General features: G+C 42.0%; 1 protein-coding gene across 7 annotated transcripts in view; it reads right to left on the bottom strand.

Moving 5' to 3' along the window:
• Positions 1–17,153, bottom strand: part of LOC149252752 (C18orf8) — a 354,515-nt gene that overhangs the window by 266,441 nt on the left and 70,921 nt on the right. Inside the window, exon 1 of one of the 7 annotated variants that reach the window (XM_089459793.1) lies at positions 2,914–2,933. The exons of the other annotated variants lie outside the window; for them this stretch is intronic. The gene's annotated coding sequence lies outside the window, so the exon portion shown is untranslated. Of the gene's footprint in view, positions 1–2,913; positions 2,934–17,153 lie in introns of those variants that run through there. 7 annotated transcript variants of the gene reach the window in all.

The following is a 17,153-nucleotide window of genomic DNA, read 5'->3' as shown; positions in this document are numbered from 1 at the left end:
CGGATATAATAGCCGCCTCAAGACGTTGCTCCCTCCCATCTCTGACTTTAGAACCTTAGACACAACCACAACTAAATATTACACACTTTCCACAGCCCTCATGGAAGCAGCCCTTGACTCCTACTCCCATTCCACAAACAAGTCTCGCCCTAAAACTACCCCCATTACTTGTCCCATGAACGGTTGGTTTGATGATGAGTGCAAATATTTCCATAAGCGCCTACACCTCACATTTACACATGACCCATCTTTCGCCCCTAACCTCCACAAATCTTACTATAGACTACTTTTCCACAAAAAACACACATTCCTCTCCCAAACAAAGACAAGAACTTTGTGATGCTCTTTGCTACTCCCCAAAAGCTTTTTGGCGGGCCCTCTTTCCTAGACATCACACCATCTCTCTCGACCTTGACCCCATACCATGTTCTCCCACACCACCTCCCTTTATGACATCCCTAAACAACCCTCCACCTACATACCCTCCCCTCCCACCTTATGCCACCTCTTCTCTGAACTAGCGATCAAGAGAGCAGCCAAAGCTTTGAGTACCAACAGAGCAGCTGATGAGGATGGGTTTCAAGCCAAATTCCTCAAGCATGGCATCCAGTTGCTTGAGTCATATATTGTAAATATTTTTAACCACATGGTTTGTTCAAGCTACCCACGCCCCCCCCCCAAACAAGACACATCATCCATCTAATCAGCAAATTTGGGAGCAATGATGATCCGAATAACTACATAACTATCATGGTAAGCCACACATCCTTCGATCTTTATGCCATAGTTCTACACCAATGGCTTTCTAAGGAACTAGTGAATTGTCATCTCAGAACTAGAGGACAAGCAAGCTTCCACCCAGACTACTAGACGATTGATCACATCTTCAATCTTAAAGCCATCATTGAAGAGGCCCACCATCGTGGGTTTACAACTGTTTTGTTGATTTCTAGAAATTTTTGGACACAGTTCCAAGGGAGGCACTATTCCAAAGACTCCGCAACATTGGCATAGCACGGATCCTCTTAACAACTATCATGAGATTCTATGAGTTAGTGTTAGGGCATTTATGAGTCAATGCTTGGGCGTCTCAAGATGGCCCATGGTCTTTCAAACTTCATTCAAAGTACCATTGGGGTGAAGCAAGGGTGTCCCCTCTCTCCAACTCTCTTTCAGATTATATTAATGAGCTCAATCCTTTCCTCCATGAACACATACTGCAGGGTGGCAATTGCCTACTACACCATGTTTTGATCTCCTTGCTCCTCTTCGCTAATGACTTGGTTTTGATGGCCTCTACTCCTGAGGGATTACAAAAACAGATTGACGCATTGGCTACTATCTATGAACATCAACAGTTGAAGGTCAACCTGCATAAAACCAAGGTTTTGATCTTCAATGCCTCAAAGAACTCTATCACAAACCTACACTCCTATTACCGCAGGGCAAAGATTGAGATCACCACATCTTACACCAACTTGAGGGTACAGTTCATAGGACCCATATTTGGTATGTTGCAGGCACTCCAAACTTAGCTTAGTAAAGGCTATGGCTCCCTAGCCCTCATCAAGCGACAATGCTTCCAAGCATATTTCCAGGATATCTCGTCCAAGCTCCACCTCATGGAGGCCATTATCAAACCCATGGTCCTCTATGGTTCCGAGATTTGGGGACCCAATTTACTACAGTCAGATTGGGCCACGATGGAGAGAGTCCAGACCCTGTTTCTCTGGCGTATCATCTACTGCAAACGCACAGTTCTGTGGCCCATTATTCATGCAAAGTTCTAGGTGTTGAAGGAAATGTAACTAGGTTCGGTCTTCATAAATGTACTTTTCATATTTGTATTTATCCAAGAAAAGAAATATTAATTTTATGATATATGTCAATGAGTTTCTTGCCCATTGAAGTAGGTCTAGCACATGATTAAAGTGCTATAGGTAAGTCAAAAGGTCAAAAGAATTATGTTAAAGACCTTAAGGGTATGTTACATTGTGTATAAGAGTCAAAAAGTCACCTCCAAGCAAAGTCAAGTCTCCTCCTAGCAAAGTCACCATCAAAAGAAGCAATGGCACCATTAAAAGCACCCATCAAAGCAAAGGAAGCCAAGTCAACCTCAAGGCAGCAAGTCGACCTAAAGGAGGGACAGTCCCTTATATATAGAGGTTGTCCACTCCTCCCAAGGCAACAAAAATCATCTCTAAAATCAGAGAAAGGGACTTATTGAATAACGAAACACTAAACAATATTCAAGGATGACTTATTGGAGGATGTCTTGGGTCTAGATTGTAAGGGTCTTGGTCGTCTCATCTTTTGAATCTACTGAAGGAAGAATTTTGATCGGGTTTCCACCTACAGTGGGGTTTTTCCCTGGCTGTATGCCTACATCTTGTGTTCTCTTCTATTTGTTGTTTGGCATTAGTCTTGATGATAAGAAAAGATAATTCGAAAAAACCAATAATAATAATGAAAACATTACAAAATAATGCCATAATAAGAGAAATCATTGAACTGCCACCCTTTGGATTTCTCAACAAAGGTGTGGTTGGTGGCTAAATCAAGAGATGGGGTTGTCACCTATTCCCAACTCTCTTCGTTTAAGCTCTCTCCTAGGTAAGCTAAGGGGGGTGGTCCCTAATGAAAAAGCTAAGTTAAGGTCAATTGGATAAATTGAAGACTATGAGCAAATTTCAACAAATATGATAAGCAATACAAAACATGAAATAAAATATGCTTTCAATAATCATCAACACATAAATAAAAGAGGCCCACGGGGGTTTGGATTGACGGTGAATGGGTGCACTGTTAAGGCACTCCTTGCGATAGGTCACCGGTTCAAATCTCCCGTGGGTACGTAGATTAGTCTTAATATAGAAAAAAAAAAACACATAAATAAAAGATAAACATGTATACCAGTGCCTTCAATATTGCTTCAAAATAATGAACACTTTGTTCAAAAAAGAAATGCTTCAGAGTGAAACACCAAGTAATCCTGCAAATCAAATGGATGTTAAAGAAGATGATATCAACTTGCAAGATATAAAATTGCTCTTAAAGAAATGTTTTTCGAAATATAACCATTCATGATTCTAAAGCATGTAAAGAAGCAATGTAAAATAACTTGCAATATGAAATGAGTTAAAACTTTACTTGCACAAAAGGATATTATACTTGCTCAATGAGATACTTCAAAATGATCAATTCAAGACATTTTCATCATGACAAGCATATAAATAAATTGCAAGTAAAATACCTTGAAAGTAAAGTGAATTAAGATGAAATGCACTTAACTAAGGTTAGATGCAATTATCTTGGTTAATTTTAAGCTAAATGCCTATTCTAAGTGAGAGATCTTCTTTTTAAACTCTTGCCAAAGGGTAAAAATTGGGGTGACTGTAAGGAAGAGGGGTTGAGGACATGGAGGTGTCATTAATGATACCCTTCCCCTCAACCTTATGAGCCAGTGTGTGCCTTTGTTCCTACAAGGGGACAAGCCACCTCCATAACTGCAGGGTCACACACCTTTACCTTAATTCATACTAGTTGGAAGAATTCTCTAAGAAAATCTTTGCCCTATGATGTCTATCAACCAAGCTTATGCTTGGAGGTTAATTAAGTTAGAAATGCAAACTATGCTAAAATGCCTAAATGAAATGCAAGTAAGTTTATTAGTGCTTTGCAAAAAGGAAATGCCTCAAGAAAATGGAAATATGCTCACAATGATATAACTTGAAAAATTTCTCTCAAAATTGTACAAGACATATAAACATAAGCTTCATAAGTAAATGAAATTGTAAATTGCTCCAAGTAAATGCCAATAAACAATAAACTTATAGCAAAATGAAATTGTAAATTGCTCCAAGTAAATGCCAATAAACAATAAACTTATAGCAATTGAAAATGAGATGAAACTAAGAGTGAATGCTTGCTTGTAAAGTGTGCTTTGAAAATAAATGAGCAAAACCACAAATGAGCCTATAGTGAGGCAAATTGTAAAGAGAGCAAATGTTAAACAACTAAATTAAACTTGCTACACAAATTGAGATACTTGCATGTAAGAAATGAGTTGCTCTAAAATGTCAACTTGTACTTTTAAAGCAAAAATAGAATACAAAGCATCAAATGAAAACTTGTAGCAAAATCTAACTTAGAAAAGCAAAATGTGATAGTAAGGTTGTGTTAATTTTAAAATATGCAAATGGAAAGATTGAAACGCAAAGTTAATCCACCCACACAAAATCCTCCTTCTAAATAAGGAGAAAGGATGCCTTGGGTAAAACCCAAGCTCCCACAAGAAAATTAAGTCTTTTATTAACTTGTTACAATGATGTAAAAGCTTCTTAGAGGGTTGCCCAAAAGATGAAGGAGATTTGTACAAGATGAGAGCTAGAAAAAACTAGAATATCCCTTCAAACTATGGTAACCTCAAAGGGCAATGAAGTTCTTCTAAAATCAGAAAATTACAAGCTCCAAAAGGGCCCATAGCCTAGCCTTCTTTGCAGCTCCTTCTAGTGTCCACGACCTCTTTAGAATTAATCCTTAATGCTTAAGGCACTTGTTGTCAAAGCTCCAACTATGGATTGCAAAACCAAGACACAATTAGTGTAGAGAGAGAGTATGTAAAATGAACAAGTATGATACAAAATAGTGTACAAAACCAAATCAAGTGATGGGAGTGAACCCATCACTTGCCTAGTTTGGAAAATGCTCTTAAATAGCTAAATAAAATAATTGAAAGCACAATTTTTTAAAGAGATTTAAATTTAGAAATATTTTGCTTGTATACAAGCTATGTCCAAGAAAACCCCTACAAAAAACCACTTTATAAGATAAAAATATGCAAGCTCAAAGAACCAATGAGAGATCCTTAGAGAATGTGTCAAGAATGGGTTAGTCTCTCCACAAACTTCCCGTCTGGAAGCTCAAAGAACCAATGAGAGCTCCTTAGAGAATGTGTCAAGAGTGGGTTGGTCTCTCCAAAGACTTCCCCTCACGCTTGATATTTGATCCCAATAAGATTTTTCCTCTACAACACTTCAATCAAACATTAGTCCCATATAGATCTAGCAAATAAGCAATGATAAGAAAACTCTAGAAATTTATTGGAAAATAACTAGAGATTTCTACACCTAGAGCATACTTCTAAATCAATTGTCAATGCAAGATAGCTTTACATTAACAAATCTACAAGAGCATATGGAAATAACATAGATCAAAGCATGAGCAAAAGAAATTATACCAATAGTCAACCAATCATCATACTCCAAAGGAACAACAACTCATGAATGAGACCCCCAAAGTCTTTTATTGCAATTTCTGAAAAAGTGTACAAGGCAACAATGTTTCTGCAAGCACAATAGCTATTAACAATGATTACCTAGTGAGAGCCCATGGCTCTATTATATAGAAGTTTGGGAGTCAATCCCAAGGCAAATGGTGACAATCCCAAGACAAATGGGTGGCAATCCCAATGTTTCTACATGCAAATTCGAATTTCCCAAATGGCCATTCAATTTCCTCTAGAGAGGCCCACACAATCCTTGAGGAGAACTCGTTGAAGTGAGAGAGGTACATGTGGTTGTGTGAAGTGGAGTGGTAGGAGACCACTCGCCACTTCATCTCAAGCAAACTCAATCAAATCTCCACCAAATACTCAACTTAACTTGGAACTCAAGCTATCTTCCACAATTTATGCAATTTGTCTTTGGGAACTCATGGTCCTTCTCCAAGAAATTTGATTTCCCTTTTTGTCACATGTTTCTCCTGATTCTTGGTCCATGGTGGAGTCCACATCACTCTTTAACTCCTTGATAATTTTCCACCTTATCTCCACATCATTTAACATGTATGGATATTTATTTTCTCCAATTTATTTAATTGTTGGGCTAATTTATTGCCATGTTTTCCACAAAACTTAGGAAAGTGTGTCATACTAGAAACTTGAGGGTTAAAGGTGTAATTTTGAGCACACATACCCCATACAACTTCTCTAGACATCACTTATTACATCATACGTTCAAATTTTATTCAAATTTTTGCCCTGCGGGAAATTTTAAAAATTTTAAAATGACCCCTAAACCTAATCAAATGCCATGAAATTTTATGAGTGATCTAGTATGGTAATATACAATGACTCTAGACACTAGGACTCACCCAAGGCCTCGCCATCAAGCCGCACTCCGGCTTTGGGGTTATGCTTAGAGGAAAAAAACTCAATAAATTATTAAATCCTCGTAAAGCCCTAATAATTAACCAAGTGAAAAAAACCTCCCAGAGTAAATTCACTTGATGACAAAGTCCCAAGTTACCTAGGCCTGTTACATGACTCAACTCATCATACTAATATCACTTTTACATCGTCACTGCAGGGCTTGTGGAATTTGAGTACAACAGAAAAAGATGAAAAGAAGAAGTAGAGTTTAAAAACTATAATGATATAGTGAACTTTGATGGTACATGAAGCCTCTGATACATCCTTGGGCATGGAGTCTTCAAAAAATCTTCAGGTGCCATTCCAGTGGTCAACAGGACCGTGAGGGTTTTTAAAGCTATTTTCTCCATAGTAGTGATGCCTATAAAGTCTCCCTCAAAACCCTAGTGCAAAATTTATGAATTTTAAAGGTAAATTTAATCAATTTTTGGAGGAATTCAGCATCGATTGTGAAGAAGATCTGTTGCATCAAGCTTTGATTTAACTTTGACAATTTTCTTAGCCATATTTACTCTTAGTTGTGAACCCTTCGAGACTTATCACTATGCCTTTATCAAGCGGCTAGGGTTTTTCAAATCATATTGCAAATGAATTTCAAAGTCTAACTTGAGAAAGAAAGTTGTCCTGAAAAATCTAAGTCGCTTTCCATTTTGGGCTTGTTCTCTTGAATGCTAGCAAATCCGTGAGCAAAAATCTCTAAGCCATTTTTTCCTTAGCTGCAAGTGAAATTCGTCTTTCTTATTTATTGCCTCCTTGTGTTTAGACGTTAACTTTTCGAGCATATTTCTTTTGGAGAAGATCGATTTCCTTTTTTGGGGAAAAATTTCACACATCATAAAGTTTATAAAACCATTATAAATTCTTCCTCATTTTAGTTTTAAGGAGATGCGAAACTATTTTTTAGGAAAAATTGATTTCCTTTAAGACAGAATTTTTCATGTAAAAAATTTTAATTTTATCCCCCATTGCTATTTTGAAGAGGGGATATTTAAAATTTCATTTGTAAGTCCCCCTCAAAGTTTTAATACCCTCTCATTTGTGTAAGGGGGTTATTTTGTAACTACTAACTTTAATTAAAAAATAAATTTTTAGAGGGAGCTTGGGGTCCCACCCCTTGGTTGTATCCTTATCTCCTCTCTTGGAGGAGCCTCTCTTGCTTTGCACTTACCTTTTCATTGTTTTTCATTAGTTAGAGTAGCTTCACTAACTTGCATCATTGTTTCTAATTTGCATTAACTAAAGCACTTCATTTAATTGTCACTCTTTTGGTCTAAATAGCTTTGATTATCATTGAATAATTTCCATTTGGCTAATAAATCTAAGTTCTAACTATTGAAGTTTCTTGTATCTTTTAAAAATAACTACTTGTGCTTATCTAATTTATATTTTCTCTATTGAGATTCTTAAAGACATATCTTAAGTGAAGTGACATTATAAACCTAATTAATAATTCATTTCACATTAAGAGCAATTTCCATTAAGGCACTTGTGTTATTTATCTAACACTTTGTTTCATTGAGTGACCTCTATTTGCTTCATTGTCATAAACTAATCTCACTTTGTACTTAAAGTATTTTTAATCATAAGTGGATTGGTATTTTATTTCTTTGAAGCATATTGTTATAATTGTACCTCATTGAAGCATTGTGTTAGCATTGCACTAGCATTTGCATATTAGACTTAGTCTTGCATCTTAAAATTGACCTCCAAGCATAAGCTTGGTTGTATAAAAAGTTAGGAACACCTTCTCCACTATTCAATTTGAGAAGGTTGACCCTTACTCAAGGGTTAAAACAAGTGACCTTACAATTCTCTTGTGGGCAATCCCTTGTAGGAATGGAGGCACTTAGGTCATTAGAACTCCTGTGTAGGTATCGTTAATGAGGCCTTAGCCTCCTTCCCTAGGACTTATTTCTACAACCTTGTTTAAGACTCACTTCAAAACAACTAAGGAGAAGGATCTCATCTAGATTTCAGCATTTAACTAAAAATAACCAGGATCCTGCATCTCACATTAGATTTGATTATGCATCTCATCTTGCATTTGATCATTATAACTAGAATTCTAGGCTTACTTTATAATTGCAAGCTTATTGTACTTTGAATGTCATAATTATTTGGAACCATAAATTTTTCTCTTGCAATTGCTCTCAAATTTGTCTACAATTCATATTTTTGGTTATCTTGATCTGTTGAACTAGCATTCTTCTTGCAACACTGCTTATCTAGTAACTTGAAGCTTTTCATATTTTTCAAGTGATACAATCTGTGTTGAGCATCGTTTATAAGGCACTGGTATATATCTGCTAATCTTGTTATTGCCTCATCTTGTTAAGACATACTTTGCTGGTTTAATAAGCACACTTGCTAATTAATCTCAATTCAAGTTGCTTAGAAAGGTAGTGATCTTGCCCTTAGTCTCCTAGGACTTGTTCCAACAAGTTTTCCCCTCAATATCACCTTTAAGGACTACCCCCCTTGACTTAGCTAGGAGAGAGTCTAAACGGAGTGAGTAAGGATCAAAGTGACAGCCCCTACTCTAAGCGTTGCGCCTTAGGTGTACACTTTAGGCATCAACAGGACGCATTCATTAAGGGACAATTTTGTGCATATATGGTATTATATTTCACATGAGAACAGGACCTGGGGTTATATTATCATGGAGAAGACTTATAAATGGAGGGCAAGATTCCTAGGTATATAGCACACGAATAAGGACTCATTGAAAGAAGATTAGCACTGAGGATTAAGGCCGCATTGAGAGTTGATCCTTAGCATTATGTAATGTTCCTAACTAGGATGAACAGTGATATACAAAGCAATGAACAAATCCAACACCAGAAAATGAGAAACTATCATCAAACACCCATAAAAACACTGCAAATAAGAACCATCTAAGCCATATTATTAATTCTTCTGGAAGCAAGTACAAAGGTGTTGGAATGGTGCACCTAGGCTTGTCTCAATGGAAACTCAGGTGAGTAAACAGCAGCCCAATGGCATCACAACTGCTGCTCCAAAGATGTTTTGCGCTGCCCAAAAACTACTCTGCCTGCTAGAAAGGATGTGTTGGAAACTCCACTTCCCGTACTCAGCAAATGTTGCAACTTTAGCTTCTGGTTCCTCAACCAAAACCCAGAAAGGGTTTGGCCTTGTTCTGACCCCCAAAATTCAGCCTCCAAGCACCACGTCCTCCTCCTCACGCTGTAAAGTACGGCCTACCTGTAGCTGCCTGGAAATGTCCCCCAAATCACCCCCAAGTGCTGAGATGCTCCCCATTAAGGTTTCCCTTAATTTCTTCTGACCAACTCCAGCTCTACAACTCCTCCCTCCAACTCCCACGTGTGCCCAGTGATGGCTCTCTACACAAGCCCAGGTGACTGTAAATCGAACTACTCCAATGCAGCAATCTCCTGCTCCAAAAGTCTCCCAAAAGGCTGATCCTCCACTGTAGCTCCAATGCCCAAACTCCCCCAGCAATTGCTACCCGAATGAACCCACAAACAACACCTACGTGTTCCACTTCTGCGTCCTCCAAACACACGCACTAGCTGAGACAAAAGCTGAGTAATGTGACTGTGAAACTCCACCGGCTCTCCTCCAAGGTAGTACGAATTGCCTTCATAGGGTGGCACTCGAAGTCCCCCGAAGAAAGGTTTGAGTCTCCCGCCTAGAAAACTCGATGCTAAACAATTGGTAACTCGGCTAAGCAGCTCGAGCAACACAAATGAGTTCGATAGAAAAATGATGCCTTGAGTTGGGGAGTTCCTCCTCCTTGTAACTTCATGAGCCTTCCTTCCCCGTGTGGGCCCCTCTCCTTAACCATTCGATTTCCCCTCCAACGCAATTCAAATTTCCCAAGTGTCTAAGTGCATTTTTCCCCATGTGAGTGGCCCCCACCCTCCACTAGTGATATAATTCAGCTTCTTTTCTCCTAAGTCCCTAAGTCAAAAATGCATGGGTTCCTCATTCACCAAAAATTATGCAAAATTGTGGGAGTCTAAAACCTATTACAAATATATTTGGGAAGGGAAATTACAGTCCTCCCCTACCAAATGCTGCTTTCCCTCAAGCAACTTCAGCGCTGGATGCTCCAAAATGTGTTCACCTTCCCATGTGGCATCCTCATCTGGCAGATTCTTCCATCACACCAAAAACTCCCTGATGGTTTTGCTCCTTAGCTTCCTCTCCCGAGTCTCCAGGATGGCCTCTGGTTCCAAAACCAGATGTCCCTCATCATCCAGAGGGGGTAACTCTACAATTGTTGTCACATGTTGTCCCAACACCTTCTTGAGGCATGAGACATGGAAGATGTTGTGAATCCTGCTCCCTTGGGGAAGCTCCAGCTCGTAGGCCACCTCTCCAACTCTCTTGACCACCCTGTACAACCCATAGAAACGCGGTTGTAGCTTCTCGACCCCTTTTTGCTTCAAGGTAGACTGTCTATATGGTTGTAGTCGAAGATACACCAAGTCCCCCTCCTCAAAATGTCTCTCAGTCTGGTGCCTATCAGCGTACATCTTCTACTGATTTTGTGTTGTCACTAAACAGTCCTTGAGAGCCTTGACAATGTCTTGACTCTCCAAGATCCAATCTTTGGCCTTTGGGGCCCGGCTGTCTCCAAAAAAAATGTTGACAAAAGACAATGCATCATAACCATACAATGCACGGAAAGGGGTCATACCAATAGACATGTGATGGGTGGTGTTGTAGCAGTATTCACCCAAGTGCAGCCATCGAATCCAGGCCCTTTGCTGCCTGGTCACGTAGTTCTTGAGGTACCCCTCCAACCACTGGTTAACCCGCTCGGTCTGGCCATCTGTCTGAGGGTGATAGCTCGTGCTCAGGGTGAGCTCAGTACCCACCAACCTGAAGAGCTCCTACCAAAACCCTCCCATAAACCGGCTATCTCTATCGCTCACTATGTTCTTCAGAAGTCCATGCAAATGGAAGACCTCTCTGAAGAACAACTCCGCAACCTATGAGGCTGAATACCGGGTCAAAATAGCGAAGAAATGGGCATATTTGGTCAGCCGATCAACCACCAGATAGATACAATCCTTGCCTTGCACTGAGGGGAGCCCAGTGATGAAGTCCATGGAGATACTCTCCCATTTCCCCTCAGGAATGGGGAGTGGCTGCAACAGTCCTATTGGATGGATCAATTCCCTTTTGTTTCTCTGGCATGCCTCGCACTCATGTACGTCCCTCAACACATCCCCGTTGAGGCCCTTCCATGTGAAACGTTCCCGGACTGCCATGTACGTCTTTCTGAACCCCTGATATCCTGACAATGGTGATTCATGTGCTGCATGGAATACTCTCTCCCTCAACTACGAGTTGGGCACCAAAAATATCCATCCCTTATAGTATATGACTTCATCCATCACCCGATAGCGCTCGTCTGCGTGTACCCCCTCCAAGATCTCGCAGGCCTGCCTCTCTTTAGAATACTCTACCAACAACTAGGCCATCCAATCATGGCAAATGCTCATGAGTGAGAGGCCTGCAGGGCTTCTGGATAGAGCATCGGCTACTATGTTGTGCTTCCCCCTCACATACTCTATGTCAAAGTCATAGGCCTATACCTTGCTGACCCATCTCGGTTGTCTACCATTGACCCTGTTGCCCCATGAAGTGGCGAACACTATTGCGATTGGTCTTCACCCGAAATCGGTTACCCACCAAATACTGTCGAAAGTTGGCCAAGGCATGCATGATGGCCAACATCTCTTTGTCGTATATAGAATATGACTTATCATGGGGTAAGAGCTTCTGGCTCTCGAAAGCAATGGGATGCCCATCCTAAGATAATACTGCCCTAATCCCCTCTCCTGATGCATCACAATCTAAAGTGAATGGCTGAGAGAATTTCGGAAGTGCCAACACTGGACAACTACCAATCACCTCCTTGAGGCGATCAAAAGCCGACTGTGTCCCATATGTCCATGCAAAAGCCCCTTTCTTGGTTAAATCTATGAGGGGTGTTGCCAATCGCGAAAACCCTTTGACAAACTTCCAATAATAGGCGCAAAAGCCCAAGAATCCCCTCAGCATTGTAACGTCTCGGGGTACCGGCCAATCTAGGATAGCTCATATCTTCTCCTCATGCACCTTCACCCCATTTGCGCCAATAATGTGCCCTAAGTAGAGAATCTCAGTCAGGCCAAACTCACATTTGGATAGTTTGGCATAAAATTGTTGTTCTTCCAAAATACGCAGCACCTCCTCCAGGTGTTGGAGATGCTCCTCCCAAGTTTTGTTGTATATCAGTATGTCATCAAAAAACACCAATACAAACCTCCTCAACTGCCTCTAGAACACATGGTTCATACATGACTGGAAGGTGGTCAAGGAGTTGGTCAAGCCAAAGGGCATGACCAAAAACTCAAAGTGCCCATAATGGCATCGAAAGGTTGTCTTGGGGATGTCCTGATCCCTCACCCTGATCTGATGGTACCCCGAATGCAAATCTATCTTAGAGAAGTACTTGCCTCCTCTAAGCTCATCCATCAACTCATCGATGCAGGGTATGGGGTACCAGTTCTTCAATGTCTTCCTGTTGAGCGCCCGGTAATCGATGCACATGCACAAGGTTCCATTCTTCTTCTTCACTAGCACCACTGGAGAAGCAAAGGGACTGGAACTCGGCCTGATGTGGCCCAACGCCAACAACTCTTTGATGGCCTGCTCAATCTCGTCCTTATAGGCCTTGGAGTGCCTATAAGGGGAGGTAATCACTGCCTGCACACCCGGCTCCAACCCGATGGTGTGCTTGAATCCCTTTCTGGTGGCTGCCCTGGTGGGATGTCCCCAAATACCACTGAATATCTGTCTAATAATGCTTGTATATTTGGGGGTGGTGACTGGGTCTGTCCCCCAGCCTCTGAGATCCTTAGCTCTACTACCCGCGCTATGTCTCCATGCCGCAAATCTGCCCCCATCCTATGCGCTGAGACTGTCTGTGGTGGGTACGAATGCATGCCTCTAAGGACCACCATCTTGCCATCCAGCCTGGTGAACTCCATCTCCAGCTTCTTCCAATAATGGTAACTCGTCCAAGGGAGTATAGCCATTGGACACCCATCACTACGTTGGTGTCTGGCACATCTACCACAAAGAAATGGTTTGTCATTGAGTAGTTCCCCATGGTCACAGTCAAGGCGGGAACATACTAAGTGCACTGCATAGTCTGGTTACCCGGCACTAGAACTGAAAAGCCCTCAAACTCTGTCGCGATGATGCCCCTCCTTTGAACCAACTAGGCATCAATGAAGTTGTGGGTAGCCCCACTATCAACTAAGATTGAGACACGCTGCCCCTGTATTGTACCTCGAATCCTCAATGTCAAGAATTTGGGGACCTCACATAAAGAAGCAAGGACTCCCCCGCATGGAGCAAAAGATGTTCCCCCTATGGAGGTGGTGGTGGTTGTCCCCTCTCTACCAGACTCTCACCATCTCCCACACCATACTCCATCTCCACATCGTCCTCCTGATCGCTATCTGAGAAGACCTCGATACAGTGGGCTTTGTCGGCTGTGCACCAATGGCCTAGTGCACAAGGCTCTCGAAAAGTAAAACACAGCTTCCTCCTCTTGCGGTCTCTCCTGGTCTCATCATCCGTTGCCCACATTCCTGGGCTGCTCTCTGTGGTGGTGGCCTAGTATCACTTCCCTTCTGAGGGTAGGGAGTGCGTGTGGGGAAAGGTGCTCGTGTCTTGGGAATGACCCCCTGTAAATCTCTAGCACATGTCACGACTTCCTATAGCGTAGAGGGTCTGTGTGACTTTACTACTCCTCGAAGTGGCTCGAGCAGGGCTCCTATAAAGGTGTACACCCTCCTAGCATCTGATAGGTCCGGCACCATCACTGAGACTCTCAGAAACTATGATATGTACTGCTTTGGGTTACCACTTTGTCTGAGTTGGGCCCTCTGATCAAATCGCTCTACCACCCTCCTGGTGAAATCCTCATAGGAAGTCACATTGGCATGCCCCAAGGTAGCCAAGCCATGAAACCACCAATTGTGGGCTTCCCCTTCCAAGTGCAGCATGGCCATCTTGATGGCTTCCACCTTCGTCATCCGATTGAGTTGGAAATAAGTGTCCATCTTCTCTACCCATGCCCGAGTTATGCACTTGGTAGTGCCATCATATGTGGGGAAGTACATCCTCCCAATAGTACGTTGCAACTCATAGTTTTGCGTACCCTGTCCTCCATAGTTCTTGCCCTTCTCATTCTGCTTGAGCTTGTAGAAATCTCTGAAAGAGAGTGCCTCCCTGAAGTCTGCTCCCATGGATTGCCATTCCCTAAAGTGCTCCTCCATAGGTGAAGGATCTTCTACCCCTTGCTAACTCATTATGTGCCAAAGGCACAAAGGAGGGTAGTGTGGCTCGAGTTGGCCCACTCGTCGTTAGACGTTGCGCAGTGGGTGCAGGATGGTCGAATTGTTGAGAGGCCCCCGAAGTCTCTCCAAATAGAAACTCTCGATGAGTGCTTCTCTCCCGATTTTGCATTTTGATCTCCTATAGCATCTCCTTCTGCCCCTTCGCTAAGTCACTCAGAGACTATCAAAGGCCATCTCCTCCTTACTCTTGAGCTCTCCCATGCTTTCTGCTACCATTGCCTTCCCTCGGTCCTTCGTGTCGAGAGTGATCTCCAATTCCCTTTCTTTGCTCTGGTACCTTTGCCTCTTGTACGTAATATTCTGTCGGTCCTCCTCACTCAGGAAATTCCACCACAGCTGAGCCAAGATCTGGGCTCTGATGCCACTGTAATGTTCCTAACTAGAATGAACAGTGATATACAAAGCAATAAACATATCCAACATCAGAAAATGAGAAACTATCAGAAAACACCCATCAAAACACTACAAATAAGAACCATATGTGCCATATTATTAATTATTCTAGAAGCAAGTACAATAGTGTTGGAATGGTGCACCTGGGCTTATCTCAATGGACAAGCGTGATAAAACCGTGAGTAAACAGCAGCCCAATGGCTGCACAACTACTGCTCCAAAAATGTTCTGCACTGCCCAAAAACTGCGTTGCCTGCTGGAAAGGATGTGCTAGAAACTCCACTTCCCGTGCTCAGAAAATGCTACAACTTTAGCTCATGGTTCCTCAACCAAAACCCAGAAAGGGTTTGGCCTACTTATAGCCCCTAAAATTCGGCCTCCAAGCACCACATCCTCCTCCTCATGCTAGAAAGTACGACTTGCCTATAGCTGGCTGGAAATGTCCCCCAAATCACCCCAAGTGCTGAGACGCTCCCCACTAATGTTCCCCTTACTTCTTCCGACCAACTCCACCTCTACAACTCCTTCCTCCAACTCCCACGTGTGCCCAGTGATGGCTCTCTACATAGGCCCAAGTGACTGTAAATCGAACTGCTCCATTGCAGCAATCGCCTGCTCCAAAACACTCTCAAAAGGTTGATCCTCCATTGTAGCTCCAATGCCCAAACTCCCCCCGACAATTGTTGCCCAGATGAACCCACAAACAACACCTGCATGTTCCCCTTTTGCGTCCTCCAAAAAAACACATTAGCTGAGACAAAGGCCGAGTGATGTGACTATGAAACTCCACCAGCTCTCCTCCAAGGTAGTACGAATTGTCGTCCTAGGGTGGCACTCGAAGTCCCCCGAAGAAAGGTTTGAGTCTCCCGCCTGGAAAACCCGATGCTAAACATCTGGTAACTCGACTAAGCAACTCGAGCAACACAAATGTGTTTGACAGACAAATGATGCTTTGAGTTGGGGAGTTCCTCCTCCTTGTATCTTCGTCAGCCTTACTTCCCCACGTGGGACCCTCTCCCTAGCCATTCGATTTCCCCTCCAACGCAATTCGAATTGCCCAAGTGTCCAAGCGCGTTTTTCCCCACATGGGTGGCCCCCACCTTCCACTAGTGACATAATTCAGCCTCTTTTCTTCCAAGTCCCTAAGTCAAAAATGCATGGGTTCCTCATTCACCAAAAATTATGCAAAATTGTGGGAGACTAAAACCTCTTACCAATATATTTGGGAAGGGGCACTACACATTATAGGATGCCCTAATCAGAGGATCAAATACCCTTTGTGTTGTGCTCAGATCCATGGTAAACTATGTTAGTTTTTGGTAACATCAGAAGTGCTCTAGCCTTGAAAATTGGTGGAGAGGCTAAGGCACATGAGTTCTAAAGAAGCCAAAAACCGTTTGGTGAAATTCCACCCGGATTGTATTTTATTAAAATAATTAATATTTTTAATGGAGTTCCTAAGTCTAAACTTAGGGAAATTATAATATTAATGGGTATTAATCAAAATATGGGTGAGAATGATCTAGAAGGCGGATCAAGTCATGTTTTAATCTTAGCCATTGATTAGAGACTTAATCTCGGTCGTTGAAGACTCAATAGGAAAAGTATAAAATGGAAGCTTGGGATTCATTTGGAAATACACATAGAGAGATCGAGGAAATCGATTTTCTAAGGTGAGAAGTTCTCAAAAGGAAAATCAATTGGGGAGATCTCGCAGCAGAGGGGCAATGAGCATCCGAAAGGACTTTCCGGAGAATACTGACAGAGAGGCAGAGAGAGCTTGTAGAGAGGCAGCGTAGTAGCCAGGAGAGCTATCGCATAAAAGTTGCCTGTCACGCAGAATCCAGAACTACCGGAACAGTCGAAACTACCAGAACTCTCGGGAACTATTGGAACAGTTGGGAGAGCTGACGCAGAGGGCAAAGAAGGTGACGCAAGGCTGACACAGAGCCAGCGCAGAAATAATCGGGGTTAGCCAGTGTTGTGCCGAATCAGCCGGAATTCTGCCTAGTGAAGTGAGGTAAAACTCAGATTTTCCGCCAATATTTTCTCTGTAAAGGATTGCTAGATGAGCATCCTAGATTTGTATTCAGATATTTCTCCCACATAATAATAAACCCTCAGAATTGTTGGACCAGTTT

Source organism: Pinus tabuliformis, chromosome 7 (assembly GCF_031772625.1).
Source record: "Pinus tabuliformis cultivar Carrire ecotype Pingquan chromosome 7, CPIR1, whole genome shotgun sequence".
Lineage (NCBI taxonomy): Eukaryota > Viridiplantae > Streptophyta > Pinopsida > Pinales > Pinaceae > Pinus > Pinus tabuliformis.
The sequence above is the reverse complement of the archived record's forward strand: the minus strand, read 5'-3'. Positions and strand labels throughout refer to the sequence as shown.